The sequence below is a fragment of the Solanum dulcamara genome, chromosome 9 (genome assembly GCF_947179165.1).
Source record: "Solanum dulcamara chromosome 9, daSolDulc1.2, whole genome shotgun sequence".
NCBI classification, from domain to species: Eukaryota; Viridiplantae; Streptophyta; class Magnoliopsida; order Solanales; family Solanaceae; genus Solanum; species Solanum dulcamara.
In genome coordinates, this window is record NC_077245.1 from 38319276 (window position 1) to 38336311 (window position 17036).

Consider the following 17036-nt stretch of genomic DNA (forward strand, 5'->3'; position numbering starts at 1 on the left):
GTGTTGAAATTGGGGTATAAGTTCTGCTGATTTCAGCCACGCTATGCTCCGTTTCGTGTGGTTAAGATATCACAAAATAAAGATTAAAAACCCTATTTTGGTGTTGTGGTTTTGGGCGAGTTGTTTGGAGCTTTTATTACGTAGTATTGAGGTGGTATAATTGTGTATAGCTTCTGATTGTTGTTGTTGTTTGTGTGTCTGTACTCCTCGGAGATTACTTGGAAATTCGGATAGGGCAAGTTATAGAGGAGATGCTGCCCGAATTTCATTAACTTCTCAACTAACTAATAGACTAGTCGAGACTAGTCGAGAAAGGCGAATAAGGAAATGGTTCCTATGGATACTTGAATACAAATGTAGGAACTGGAGAGTGACAGGTTATTAATATGAGTATTATTTTCGTGTTAAATAGGTTCAGAGGACGACAACGCGAACGTGGTTACTAGTAACCCAAAAGAGGTATGTAAAGCCTATCTCTCATTTCTTTTGGCATGTCTTCAAGTTAAGTAATGAATGATATGAGCTTGAGGGTAAATCTACTCATAAATTCCAAGCGTAATTCATGGTCCTTGTTTACTTCTTGATGAAAGCACTCTTACAGTAATTGAACTAAGGCTTCTCAATCCTTCCATACGTTAGGAAGTGATGAGTATGTAAAGCTATCCTTCTTTTCTCTTGACATGTCTTTGCCATAAGTGGTTTGTATATGAAATGTGGGGATAATTCCATTCATAAAACTCCAAGTATGACTTATAATTCTTACCTACTTCTTGGTATTTGAACTCCTATAATAGTTGAGTTATTGCCTTTTAAGGCTTCTATATGATGGAGGGTAGTATACATAAAGCCTATCTCTCCTTTCTTTTGGAATATCTTAAATGTAAGTGAATTGATATATGATATGAGTTTGGAGGGAGTTCCATTCATAAGTTTCAGACAAAACTCATGACTCATGTTCACTCCTAAATGCTAGAAGTCCTAAAGTAGTTGAACTACTACCCTCGAGCCTTCTATATGTTAAGTAGTGACTGAGTACGTAAGCTCCTATTTCTAAATACTCTGTGATGATAAATGTCTTTGATTGCATAAGCTGTGTAGCATTATCTTGATGCGCGTCTATGTTGCCTAAAGCTCCACTTAATATGATCCCTAATGACCTTTAGAGGGTACTTAAGAAAAGTACTACCCTGATCTTCAAGTGACGGTTCACTTGATTATTTTCTTGAATCTTAGGCGGTGATTTTACTTCCATATGGTTACTCGCTACTCTTCTCATGGATGCTATTAAATGATTATTCACCGCTTCCCATGAAGGGCCGGGCATGATAAATGATGAAATGATTATTCACCACATCCCATGAAGGGTCGGGCATGATAAAAGATGAAATGATTATTCACCACATCCCATGAAGAGATGGGCATGATAAATAATGAAATGATTATTCATCGCATCCCATGAAGGGCCAGGCCTGATAAATGATGAGATGATTACTCACCGAGTCCCTTACCAAGTGGGCGGATACAATATATAGACATGCGTATGAAATATAGTGCTACACTTGTAGCACCGAGTCCCATAGTGGGCCAAGTATGGTATGTGAGAAAGATGTACATGCCCTCATTTCATAAGGTGCAGGTATAGTGATTTGTTAACTGCTACACTTGTTGCCTACATCCCTACTTCAGTTGTTATCTCAGTTATGACATATTATGCTTTATATACTCAGTACATATATTGTACTGACCCTCCATTCTCCGAGGCGCTGCATTTTATGCCCGCAGGTACAGACGCATATTTTGGGGATCTGCCAGCTTAGGATTCCACACAGCGGTTTGGGAAAATCTCCATTGTATCGGAGCCTAACTTTTTAGTACTAGCCTTCTGATGTGTATTCATTCAAAGGTATGACGGGGGCCCTGTCCTACCATATATTATCGTTAATACTCTTAGAGGTCTGCAGACATGTGTGTGGGTTGTGTATATATGTGTGTTCGATTATGTCCATACGACTCATATTTTGGGACGTTCCCTTCTTCATGGCAGCCGTGTCGGCTCGCATGTATGTATATAGGGGGACGACCCCACATGCTATGATAGCCTCATCGGCTTATGTGTTATGTTGCCTAAATGATAAGTTGTGACCCCTCAGGAGAGGTTGTGCCATTGCGTAATCATGCGACAAGTTTACTTATAGTTAACAGGGGTATACACGAGTGTCCAGCTTGGACACCCGTCACGGCCTACAGGGTTGGGTCGTGACATATAGGCAATTGAATAAGGTCATAATAAAGAATAATTATCCTCTCCCCAGGATAGATGATTTGTTTAACCAACTTTAGGGTGCCTCCTATTTTTCAAAGATAGACCTTAGATTGGGTTACCATCAGCTGAAAGTGAGAGAATATGATATTTCAAAAATAGCCTTTTAGACTCATTATGGTTATTTTGAGTTCTTGGACATGTCCTTTGGGTTGACTAATGCACTTGCAGCCTTTATGGATCTCATGAATCAGGTGTTCAAGCTGTATCTTGATATTTTTGTGATTGTCTTTATTGATGATATTCTGGTCTACTCCAAGAATAAGGAAGAGCATGCCTATCACCATAGAGTTATCCTCCATACTCTGAAAGACAAGAACTTGTATGCAAATGTTACACCCCACACTTTTAAACTCGGAATATCTCATAAGTTCCTTAGACATTATCATATGATCCGGATATGCTACGACACTATCTAAAGACTCTAAGGAAGGAAGAATGTGATACCCCATAGTAGAGAAGGTTGGAAATAGAGTCATAAGAATTCGGAGGGAATTGGATGCCAAGTGATGAGTCATAGGACTCGATTTACCTACGTAAGTTATTAATGTAAAAGTCTTATATACCGGAGCTACTAGAGGATATACCAAGTTTACGTAGCAAGAATTACACGAGTTCTTAAAATAAGACGAGATGACGAACCCACGAGGGAGAAAAAAAAGTGACACATGGCAGCCTAGGAAGGTGACACATGGCAGCACCTCAAGCAGGAAGGTGACCCACCTGCTTGGGGTAGGTGGACCGCACTGCCACGTGGCAGCACGCTATTGGCAACATGGTTGAGGTGGCCCAATAAGGGCTTGACACGTATCACCCCTAGGGGCTGACACATGTCACCCTTAGGGGCTAACACATGTCACCTCATATATATATATATGTATTATGTGACTCTTAACTTATTCTTTATTGAAAAATCAGCCAAGAGAATAGAGAGAAAACGTGAGAGGAAGAGGCAGCCATGGTTTGAGAAGTTTAAGGTAAGTTTTCCAATTTTCCTCTGTGAATTAATTATCTACGGTGTTTTTCAACCACGTGGATATGTATATATGTATATTACGATGTCTACAGAACCATCTCTTCATCTTTACGTCTAGAAAAATGAAAGAAAGAAGAGGAAAAAATGTTGGAGGCAAGAAGAGAAGGGCTACGGGTTAGGCCCTTTGGAGGTAAGCCTTCGAGTTTCGTTCTGTGAATTAATTGATTATGGTATCCCGCAGCTATATAATGATGTTTAATAATAAGAAATTCCAATTGGGGGCAGCAAGGAAGTCATACAAATAGTCCACATAATTTCAACGCGTCTAGAGAAGTTCCGAGGCGCGTCTTGGCAGATTGTGGCCTATTTTGGGTAAGGTAAGGTTTCTCCTTTTAATTTGAACTTTATGGTGTTGTTATGGAGTGTGTTATATGCCTTGTGTGTGTCTGGAAGCATAAAAATGGTATAGGAATGCTTGACGTTGGAGATAATCCAAATTGTAGTCGCTATAGTTAAATTGTCGTCGAAGTGAAGTATTGGGCTTGTGGTATGCTGTTGCAGGTGTGTGGGGGTCTGTTGCAGGGTCCAAATGTATTCAAAAAGGGGTGTGGGTGTTTCTGGTTGCATCCACACGACCCCTTATTTCGTATAATTAATGGGGTTACAAAATAAAGGCTAGACGCCCTATTTTGACATCGTAATTTCGAGCAAGTCGTTTGGAGGTTATGTTGTATATTGTTGGTGTAAATTGCCTAAACGTATGTTGCAGGTTGTTGTTGTTGGTTGGATATAGGTATTTGGAGTGGAATTGGAAATTCGGGTAGGGCACATTATAGGGGAGGTGCTGCCCAATTTTCATTAACGCCTTACCTAATTAAAGAACTAGTCGAAGAGACAGGCAAGGAAATAGATTACAGGAGTGTTAAGGTGCAACCTAAGATGCTGGAAAGCTAAGAGTGGTTGATATTCGTATTACTTTCATGTTGAATAGGTTCAAAGGACGACGAGGCAAATGGGATAAAGAGTAACTCACAAGAGGTATGTAAAGCTTTCTCTTGGCATGTTTTGGTATAAGAACGTACAGCTATCTCTCATTTCCCTTGATATGTATTTGATACGAAAATAAGATTATGATGCCATAGTGGTTCACCGAGCCCCATAATGGGCTGGGTACGAAATATGTATATGCAGATCACTTGAAGGAAAGTACAAACTACATAGAGCTTATTCTATTTCTTCTTTTGGGCATGTCTTTGTCTTAGTTGTATGTTGAATATGGTCTGAGCTCCGGGGTAAATCCATTCTTAAACATCTCTTATTTACTTCTGAATATTGAACTCCTACAATAGTTGAACTATTTCCCTGCAAACTTTTATACATTAAAGGGGTAACAAATGTACAGGCTCTACGTCCTAAAGACTATAAGGTAACAAGTATTTCTGATTCCATAAACGATTTGGCCCTATGTTAATACATCTCTAGGGTCCCCGAGATTACTTTTGATACAGCCCATAATCGCATTTAGAGGACACTCGAGATGACTACACCGTTACTCGGGTCCTCAAACAAAAGCTTAACTTTCTTATTTTGTCGAGTCTCTGATAATGATTTAAATTGCATATAGTTACTCACTACTCTACTCGTGTATACTGTAACCCTTCTTTAACTGAGTCCCGATCTGAGTATGTTATCGTGGTAAATTCACTATATTGTTCACCAAGCCCCTCACTAGAGGGCCGGGTATATTATCGTGCACAATTCACTGCATTATTCACGGAGCCCCTCACTAGAGCGTCGGGTACGTATGTAAATATATGATGATGTGTTGTAATAAGGTGGTGATGGCGCCGGTCCTATGATGGTCCTACAGATGTGATTCACCGAACCCCTGAAAGGGCCGACTATATTGTATAAATTGAGCATGCATGCTTTTGTGATTCACAGAGTACAGGTACATGTCTTTGATTTGATAATTTGTTCCCCTGCTTCTCTATTTCGAATATACCTCCAGTGTATTATGTTACATTTTGCATACTCAGTACATATGTTGTACTGACCCCCTTTCTTGGAGGACTGTGTTCATGCCTGTAGGTACAGATATAGGTTTTGGGAGTCCGTCAGCTTAGGATTCTATGCAGCTCAACTGGAAGAGGCTCCATTGTATCGGGGCCTAGTTTTTGATACTGTCCACTGATATATAAAATTGTTTTGTCCATTCAGGGGTACGGCGGGGGCCCTGTCCCGCCATATAATATCATTTATATTTTTAGAGGTCTATAGACATGTATATGTGGGTTGTGTATGTCAGTTTGATTTAGCGGGGTCTATATGATATATGATATATGTTAATATATTATGGTAGCCTTGTAGGCTTGCGTGCCCTATCATGTCATGATACAAATAAAAAGGGCTACAGGTTTATGAAAATATTATCGTCCAGTGGGGCTCTGTTACATGGTATTGTTTTATTTATAGTTCAATGTGACCACTACTGATAGATATTTATATGGTGGATACAGGTCGGACCCCAGCCGCGGCCTACGGGGTTGGGTCATGACAGAAGTGGTATCAAAGCAATTCGTTCTTGTAGTGTCTGTATACCATATCTAGTAGAGTCTTGGTTATCGATGTGTTGTGCGCCACATCTATAAACAGGAAGCTACAAGGCATTTATGATGTTACTTTTCATTCATATCTAAGATAGTACGATAGAGCTGTATCATTAGGACAATCCCTCCTTAATAAACTGTTATGTGTACGGTAATGTCTCTAAAGAGGAGATTGTTTCTGATGTATTTTCTCATAGATATGTACAGATCGGGGTGAAGGATTGAAAAACCAGCTTTAGACAACGGAGGGGGTATAGGAAAGGCCCCCAGGGTGCCTTTGGGACCGAGATCTCTGGCTCCAGGACATCAGGAAGAGTATACTTCACCTCCTAGGTCATCAGGACGAACAAGGGACTAAATGGGCTACAGGTACAGGAAGGTGATAGGTGAAGTTTGTTGACTATATGGGGTAATTTTGCCAGTGTTTTTTTGATATAATGTAGGAGGCCCTGTGCGGCTGTACATGAAATATGATAAACACATATGTATATTGGCCCTGGAAGGCATTATGGCGATGATACGATATGACACAAATATATGTATATATGTTGGCCCTGTGAGGCGTTATTGGTATTTTCTGCGTGCAGGTTGTGGAATAGTAAAGATTATAGAGAAAACTCTGCCAAAATTTTCCCAATACAAGAAAAAGGGAATAAAGCATAGTTTATAACATATCTCGGAAATTAATACCGAGTACCCATAGATGCTAAATTAAAGCAATAAAAGGTACCCTTCAGGTCATCAATAAGGGACACCCTCCTTACTTAGGGAAGGTTATTTTGGAAAAACAAAAGTCTGTCTGAGCAGTACAGTTCAGACCGCAGTATCTCCAACCGTAATTGTGCTGTAGGAAAAAAAAAGAACTTCAGGTTAAAGGGTAAGATATCCAGTAATTGAGCTTCACTCATTTTGAAAGTCCTAAGCCCTCAACTCCCATTGTAAATTAGATGAGTTGTTCGTAACTTGAGGATAAACTTGGAAGGAGACCAGGTCGGGCAAGTATTAAAAGGGAAGTACTGTGATGTTTAAGAGGTTCTGGTTTCTTCCAACAATGGTTGAAAAATGGTTTACGATAATAGTTTATAATTCTCCACCGACTAATTGGGGAAAAAACTTCTAACAGAAGCACCTCAAAGAGATGTTAGGAACTGAATACGAATACGAGCAAAAAGGGGGATATGTAGGTATGAATTGAACAGGGGGATATGAGTATGCAGGGATAAAGTGGAACCACTAGTAAGGCGCACTTAGTATGCGTGACTAAGTTAAAAGTCTGTGTTGAGAACGCAGTAAGGGTATGGAGCTTAAGATATAAAGGAATAACGCGTGTACACAACGTCGCCCCAAAAATAGTTGAACCCTTAAGGGATGAGTATGGCAAACTTAAAGAATAAATGGCGCAACTTCTATTCATCCAAAGAAACAAAGGATATCGGTTGGGACAAAGCCACTACTTCAAGAAAACCTTAAATAGTTATTGTCGGAATACTAGTACTGCCTAGTGGAAATCGGAACGACTACAAGTACTAATTAATTTTTGATGAAGATAAGTAGAATGTGGCCTTAGACGAGTAGTCCCATGGGTCCCACTACTTAAGTACAGAGTAACAGACGAGGTGTCACACTATGTATGGAAAGGTTCTCGTTATTTCATGATTTGGCCAAGATTCCATATGCGAATAATCAGGTTGTAAAATATACAGAAAGACGGGAACCTGATGCAGTACCAAGTAGATTGGAGGAAGAGATTGGGCGAAATTGAGACTGGACAAAGAGACATAGAGCAAGGTATAAACAGATGAAAGTACGAGTACCCTCTAAAGGGGGGAAGTTAATGAGAAAATGACAAAAGTAGGAGGAGGCAATTGATATGGCAATATATTTGAGATGGATGTCTAAACATCAATAAGATATCTTGTTGAACTAAGTTAGAAAGGTTCAGAAGCCGCCAATAATTGAATGGAAGCCAGAATGCTACATAAGGTAGCGTTAAGAAGTTTGTGACGAGACCCTGAATAATATAACACTAGAAGGCGACTGCGTACAAAAACCAAAAGAGTGTAACCATAAAAAGATATCGAATAACTCAAGAGACACTACGAAGGATAATGACAGCATGCTAAACCAAAAGCCAAAGTGTTGGCTATAAATGATGCTGCGATAGATATATAACCAAGGACAAAAGAATAGAAGGCCTCTTGTGATAAAAGAAGAGAAGAACACAGAATGAATAGGGGGAAGGGAAGAAGGCGACTAGGTAGGACGAGCGAGATGACACTAAGGTAAATTTTGGGCTAAGTTGAGTGCCCCACACATTATTGAAAGGATTGTAGTGAACTGCGACACGAAGACTTCCCAAGGAGGTCACCCATCCCAGTATTACTCTCGCCTAAGTAAGCTTAACTTCGAAATTTTGGTGGAATTTAGTGCATTAGTGCTGATATGATCGTGCGAGATGGTAGGATCTGAACTAGCGGCGGAGAAACAATATGGGATTACCTAGGATACTATAAGTTATGTTAAGGGAGTTGTAAGAAGGGTTTAAGTAAAACTGGCAAAACTAGCTGGGTACTACAGGATGGCGAGGTTATATGCAAAAATTCCTTTGGAATTATACCAGATCATGTTAGACAAAGCACAGAACAACTGTGAGAGCCATTATATGAGGGGACTGCAGCATTATTCGGCAGCCAACCCTAAGGATTGGAAAAAAAAGGAGAAAAAAAGACCCAAAAGATAGAGTGCCAGTTAAAGTTCTGAAAAAAGTTGAGAAGGACTATACGAGGCCCCGATATGATTAAGCAAGCTATTGACTAAAAGCCCAGAGTCAGCAGAAATAATATACAGATAATCGACATCGACATTCAGAGTTCAAATGAATGATTGGATGTTCCTAACAGAGTCACCTAGGAAAGAGAACTTAACCCAAAATATATTAGACTGTACCAAGTTTCTCATAAGGTGGGTAACAAGGCTGGTAAGTTGAGCTTACCACCTCATTTGGAAACTATATGCCTAGTCCATCAAATAGGGATGCTTCGCAAGGGTACTGATGAGCCACCCTGTGAGCCATCCAGGGTATATTCTATAGATGGTGCCCAGAAGATGGAATCCTGTGGGAAATAACCTATCGCCATCTTAGATCGATAAGCTAGAAGATTGTGGACTAAAGACGTGCCTTCCGTCAAGATACTGTGGCAAACCCAAAACTAGAAAGAGGATGACCGGAGAAGCTGAAGAGAACATGACACACAAGTATTCGTACCTGTTCCCGATGTCTACAAGTAACCCCAACTCCTGAAACACGAATATTAAGTACTTGGATGGAAGTTTGTGTTATGGCAACAGTAAAAAGAAATCTCCCTACGATTTGTATAAGGTGCTAAGGAAAGTTTTGTTTAACATTCGGGGACGAAAGGGGGGAAGGATGTTACAACCCACACTTTTAAACTCGGAATGTCTCATAAGTTACTTAGAGATTATCATATGAGCCGGATACGCTACGACACTATCTAACGACTCTAAGGAAGGGAGAATGTAATACCCCATAGTAGAGAAGGTTGGAAATAGAGTCATAAGAATTCAGAGGGAATTGGAGGCCAAGTGATGAGTTATAGGACTCGATTTACCTACGTAAGTTATTAATGTAAACGTTGTCACGACCCAACCCCGTAGGCCGCTACTGGGGTCCGACCTGGACCCTCTTATGTGTATTTATTAGCTACAATTAAGTTGAACCGTGTGTGATGTGATACTATACACAAACACTTCAATAGTTTAAAACTTTTTCATGTACCTACAGCCTCTTTCATTTGTATCATATCATGAAATGGCATGCACCGACGAGGCTGCCATAACATAAAAACATTTATAATATGCCGTATAGGCACCGTCGAAACAAACTTATAAACAACCCACATCCATATGTCTACAGACCTCTAGGAATAGTAACAGCAACATATGGCAGGACAGGGCCCCCGCCGTACCCCTGAATATACAAATATATATACATTAAATGACCAGTATCAAAAGTTAGGCTCCAGAACAGTGAAGCACTTCTGACATAGCTGAGAGGAACTCCTAAGCTGATGGATCTCCAGAATGAACATCTATACCTGCGGGCATGAAACGCAGCCCCCCGAGGAATGGGGGGTCAGTACGATATATGTACTGAGTATATAAAGCATAACACATCATAATTGCGACCATAACTAAAATAGGGATGCAGAGGACAAGTATAACAACTTAACGAATTACTGTACCTACACCTTAGGACACATAAATCATACACATCATCATATATTGTGTCCGTCCCTCTAGTGAACTCAGTATCATAATCACTTTCTCATATTCACATGTCATCGTATCATCATGTATTTCATTTCATCATATCATCGTACACGGTATTATATCATCGCATACGGCATAATCTTATCATATAGGTTATCGTATTACATCCGGTTCACTACGGGGCTCGGGGTCGCAAATGTATCACTCTAATCTCATATGCATGCCTACATAAAGTATCCGGCCCTTTTAGTGAGGAACTCGGTGAATGGAGTGGTGTACGTCTATAGCGTACCATCATAATATACATACTATATCCAGCCCTCTAAGGAGGGACTCGGTGTTCCTTCCTTATTTCACCACATAAACCATCATATTACAGCTGGCCCGAGACTCGGTGAATAATTGCATCGTCATAACATATAACATATATCACACCTCACATACGGAATCGTCTCCTCGTGTGTGGAACTGTACAAATCTGGCCCGGGACATGGTGAAAGAAATAGTAAAACTGTGCACGATAACTATTCTTGGCCCATCGTGGGATGTGGTGAAGGATGGGTTACAGTATGCATTAGTAGAGTAGTGGAAAACCATATGCAACTAAGTCATTATCTGAGACTCGATGAAACAGTCAAGTGAACCATCACCTGAAGACTAGGGGAGTAATTATCCGAGGTACCCCTTTAGATGTCATTAGGGCTTACATCAGTTGGGGCTTCAGGGATCACAGACATGCATCAAGATAATGCCACACAACTTATGCAATCAAAAATATAGTCTATGCAATCAGAAACATAATTTTTCTAGTCAAAGACTCAACTTATGCAATCAGACGCATTTATCATTTCAGAGCCTTTAAAAAGAAGAGCTGGTACCTCCACTTACTATTCATTATATAGCAGCCTTGAGAATAGTAATTTGATTACTTTCAGACTCTGAATGTTCAGAAGTGACTACAAGTCACTAGTTACACTCAGAGCTTATAACTGGAATTACCTCTAAACCCATATCATATATCATTTTACTTAAAATTAAACCATTCCAAAGGAAAGAAGAGATAGGCTTTACATGTACTATTTTTCATCACATAGAAGACTTAAAGGCAATAACTCAGCTATTGCAGGAGTTCTAACATCAAAAAGTAAAAGAGAGTTTCGACTTATATTTAGGGATTTATGAATGGATTGAATCCAAAATATCACATACATATCATTCATAACTTACATCTAATACATGCCAAAATAAAAGAAAGATAGCTCTACATACTTATTCCAAAAACACGCCAAAAGAAAGCTTCACATACCTTGTCTGAGTTATTCCTTATCCTGTTCGCTTCGTCATCCTTTGAACCTATCTAACATAAAAGTAATATGAATATCAATCCTTCTTAACTTTCCAGCATCTTAGGTTACACCTTAGCATCAATGAAATCTATTTCCTTAGTCGTTTTCTCGACTAGTTCTTTAGTTTGTTAAGGCGTTAACGAAAATTGAGTAGCACCTCCCCTATAATAGGCCCTATCCAAATTTCCAATTAGGTCCCTAAGATCTACAGCCAACCAACAACAACAACCTGCAGCAATTCACACCAACAATATACACCATAAACTCCAAATGACTTATTCAAAAATACGATATCACAATAGGGCGTCTAGCCTTTATTTTGTAATGCCTTTAACTATATGAAATGAGGGGTCGTGTGGCTTCAAACAGAAGCATCCACATCCCTTTTAGAATGCATTTAGGCCCTGCAACAATACATTACACCCCTGCAGTAACAACTCACTCAAAACTATCAAAATGTGAATTCTGGATAGCTTACTGTTTTACCTTGTCGCTTCATTTTGAAGGGGTAATGGAGGGAAACAGGATTTACGTCCTTCATGAAAGTTATAGAAATGTGTCTTAGGGTCGCATACAATTTAGAATCACCCCTACATCAATTTCGTACAAAAATATATGCCCAAAACACCAACAGCAATCCGTATAAGATTTCTAAAATCAAAATCTGGGCACTACCTCCTCTAAACTTCATCCCCATTTTTCGAGAAGCTACAAGCAAACCTGGATTTGAAAGTCTAAATTAAAATTATAGAAATATGAAATAAATTTCCAAAACATATTGAATCACCCAAAACGAAGCTATACACAAGACGTTATACCAATATTACTAACAACTGTCCCCTCCAAAATTGGGTTTGTTAACTAGTTTTTAACGTTTTCCCTCTTTGTTCTTTCAACTTCCTCTCAAGTTCCAAGCTGAAGAATTAATTCTGTAGACATCATAAAATACATATATACACCTCCACTTGCTTAGGGAACACCATAGATAATTAATTCACTGAAGAAAAGTGAAGAACTTACCTTAATTATTCTTGAACCATGGCTGCCGTAGTATTCTCTTCCTCTCACATTTTCTCTCTATGTTTAGCTGATGTTTTTGGACTCCAAATGACTTAAGAGTCATTAACACATATATATATATGGTTCCTTATGAAGTGACATGTGTCAGCCCCTAAGGGTGACACGTATCAAGCCCTTATTGGGCCACGGATCCACCCTTAGCCTCCAAGGCTACCACGTGTCCTTGGTGGGGCCCACCCCTAAGTAGGTGGGTCACCTACTTGACCCCAAGTAAGTGGGTCACCTGCTTCCATGTGGCACTTCCCTAGGCTGCCATGTGGCACCACCTTTTGCTGCCACGTGTCGCCTTCTCCTCTCCCGTGGGTTCGTAATCTCGTCTTGTCTTAAGAGTCGATGTAATCCGCACTACGTAAGCTTGATATATCCTTAAGCAAATTAAGTGTATAATACTCTTAACTTAGTGGCTTACGTAGGTAAATCAAGTCCTACGACTTATTATTTGGCCTCCAATTCCTTTTGGATTCTTATGACTCAATTTCCAACCTTCCTTCTCACGAGGTATCACAAGCTTCTTTCCTTAGAGTTGTTTGATAGTGTCGTAGCTTATCCAGCTCACATGATAGTGTCTAAGGAACTTAAGAAGACATTCCGAGCTCGAGAGCGTGGGATGTAACAAAAGTCTTATATACTTGAGCTACTGGAGGACATACCAAGCTTACGTAGCAAGTATTACACGCTTTCTTAAAATAAGATGAGATGACGAACCCACGAGGGAGAAAAAAAGTGACACGTGGCAGCCTAGGAAGGTGACACGTGGCAGTACCTCAAGCAGGCAGGTGACCCACCTGCTTGGGGTCAAGTAGGTGACCCACCTGCTTGGGGGAGGTGGACCCTACTGCCATGTGGCAGCACCCTATTGGCAGCATGGTTGAGGTGGCCCAATAAGGGCTTGACACATGTCATCCTTATGGGATGACACGTGTCACCTTATATATATATATATATATATATATATATATATATATATATATATATATATATATATATATATGTATTATGTGACTCTTAACTTATTCTTTATCGAAAAATCAGCCAAGAGAATAGAGAGAAAACATGAGAGGAAGAGGCAGCCATGGTTTGAGAAGTTTAAGGTAAGTTTTCTAATTTTCCTCTGTGAAGTAATTATCTACAGTATTTCTCAACCACGTGGATATGTATATATGTATCTTATGATGTCTATGGAACCATCTCTTCATCTTTACGTCTAGAAATGTGAAAGAAAGAAGAGGAAAAAATGTTGGAGGCAAGAAGAGAGGGGCTACGGGTTAGGCCCTTTGGAGGTAAGCCTCCGAGTTTCTTTCTATGAATTAATTTATTATGGTATCGCGCAGTTATATAATTATGTTTAATAAAAAGAAATTCTAATTTGGGGCAGCAAGGAAGTCATACAAACAGTCCACATAATTTCAGCGCGTCTAGAGAAGTTCCGAGGCGTGTCTTGGAAGATTGTGGCCTATTTCCGGTAAGGTAAGATTTCTCCTTTTAATTTGAACTTTATGGTGTTATTATGGAGTGTGTTATAGTCCTTGTGTGTGTCTCGAAACATAAAAATGGTATAGGAATGCTTGACGTTGGAGATAATCCAAAATTGTAGTCGTTATAGTTAAATTATCGTCGAAGTAAAGTGTTGGGCTTGTGGTGTGCTATTGCCGGTGTGTGGGGGGAAGTTGCAGGGCCCAAATGTATTCAAAAAGGGGTGTGGGTGTTTCTCGTTGCATCCATATGACCCTTTATTTCGTATAATTAATGGGGTTATAAAATAAAGGCTAGAGCCCTATTTTGACATCGTAATTTCGAGCAAGTCGTTTGGAGGTTATGTTGTATATTGTTGGTGTGAATTGCCTTAATGTATGTTACAGGTTATTGTTGTTGGTTGTATGTAGGTATTAGGAGTGGAATTGGAAATTCAGGTAGGGCACATTATAGGGGAGGTGCTGCCCAATTTTCGTTAACGCCTTACCTAATTAAAGAACTAGTCGAAGAGACGGGCAAGGAAATAGATTCCAGGAGTGCTAAGGTGCAACCTAAGATGCTGGAAAGCTAAGAGTGGTTGATATTCGTATTACTTTCATGTTGAATAGGTTCAAAGGACGACGAGGCAAATGGGATAAAGAGTAACTCACAAGAGGTATGTAAAGCTTTCTCTTGGCATGTTTTGGTATAAGTACGTACAGCTATCTCTCATTTCCCTTGATATGTATTTGATACGAAAATAAGATTATGATGCCATAGTGGTTCACCGAGCCCCATAATGGGCTGGGTACGAAATATGTATATGCAGATCACTTGAAGGAAAGTACAAACTACATAGAGCTTATTCTATTTCTTCTTTTGGGCATGTCTTTGTCTTAGTTGTAAGTTGAATATGGTCTGAGCTCCGGGGTAAATCCATTCTTAAACATCTCTTATTTACTTCTGAATATTGAACTCCTACAATAGTTGAACTATTTCCCTGCAAACTTTTATACATTAAAGAGGTAACAAATGTACAGGCTCTACGTCCTAAAGACTATAAGGTAACAAGTATTTCTAATTCCATAAACGATTTGTCCCTATGTTAATACATGTCTAGGGTCCCCGAGATTACTTTTGCGATAGCCCATAATGGTATTTAGAGGACACTCGAGATGACTACACCGTTACTCGGGTCCTCAAACAAAAGCTTAACTTTCTTATTTTGTCGAGTCTCTAATAATGATTTAAATTGCATATAGTTACTCACTACTCTACTCGTGTATACTGTAACCCTTCTTTCACCGAGTCCTGAGCCGGGTACGTTATCTTGCACAATTCACTGCATTGTTCACCGAGCCCCTTACTAAAAGGCCGGGTACGTATGTATATATGTGATGATGTGTTGTAATAAGGTGGTGATGGCGCCGGGCCTATGATGGTCCTACAAATGTGATTCACCGGACCCTTGAAAGGGACGGCTATATTGTATAAATTGAGCATGCATACTTTTGTGATTCACAGAGTACAGGTACATGTCTTCGATTTGATAATTTGTTCCCCTGCTTCTCTATTTCAAATATACCTCCAGTGTATTATGTTACGTTTTACATACTCAGTACATATGTTGTATTGACCCCCTTTCTCGGGGGGCTGCATTCATACGCGCAGGTACAGATACAGGTTTTGGGAGTCGTCAGCTTAGGATTCTATGCAGCTCAACTAAAAGAGGCTCCATTGTATTGGGGCCTAGTTTTTGATATTGTCCACTGATATATAAAATTGTTTTTTCCATTCGAGGGTACGGTGGGGGCCCTGTCCCGCCATATGTTGTCATTTATATTTTTAGAGGTCTTCAGACATGTATATGTGGGTTGTGTATGTCAGTTTGATTCAGCTGGGTCTACATGATATATGATATATGTTAATATATTATGGCAGCCTTGTCAGCCTGAGTGCCTTGTCATGTCGTGATACAAACGAAAAGGGCTACAGGTTTATAAAAATGTTATTGCCTAGTGAGGCTCTATTACATGGTATTATTTTATTTATAGTTCAATATGACCACAACTGATAAATATGTATACTGGGGGTCCAGGTCAGACCCCAATCGTGGCCTACGGGGTTGGATCGTGACAGCAAAGTTTTCCAAATGTGAATTTTGGCTTGCATCAATGGCATTCCTAGGCCACATTATATCTAGATATGGTATTCAGGTCGATACCCATAAAATTGAGGCTGTGAAAAATTGGCCCAGACCCACCTCCCCAACTGATATAAGAAGTTTTTTGGGTTTGGCTGGCTATTACCAAAGGTTTGTAGAAAGATTCTTCTCTATATCATCACCCTTGACTAAGCTTACTTAAAAGAAGTCTAAGTTCTAATGGTCTGATGCTTGTGAGGAGAGTTTCTAGAAATTGAAGAACAAACTGACCAACACTCTTATTTTGACCTTGCCGGATGGAACAAATGATTTTGTAATCTATTATGATGCGTCTAGAGTTGGTTTGGTTTGCGTGTTGATGCAAAGAGGTAAAGTGATAGCTTATGCTTCTAGATAGTTTAAGTATCTTGAGAAAAATTACCCAACTCATGACCTTGAGCTGGCAGCTGTGGTATTTGCCCTCAAAATTTGATGTCACTATTTGTATGGAGTGCATGTTGATGTTTTCACTGATTATAAGAGTTTGCAGTACGTCTTTAGCCAGAAAGAACTCAACCTGAGGCAGAGAGATGGCTAGAGTTTCTCAAGGATTATGACATGAGCTGTTGTTACACCCCACCCTTTTTAAACTCGGAATGTCCCTTAAGTTACTTAGAAGTTAGCATGTGAGCCACTTAAGTTACGACACTATCAAACAGCTCTAAGGAAGGGAGAATGTGATACCCCATACTAGAGAAGGTTGGAGATGAAATCATAAGAGTCCGAAAGGAATTGGAGGTCAAGTAATGAGTCGTAGGAC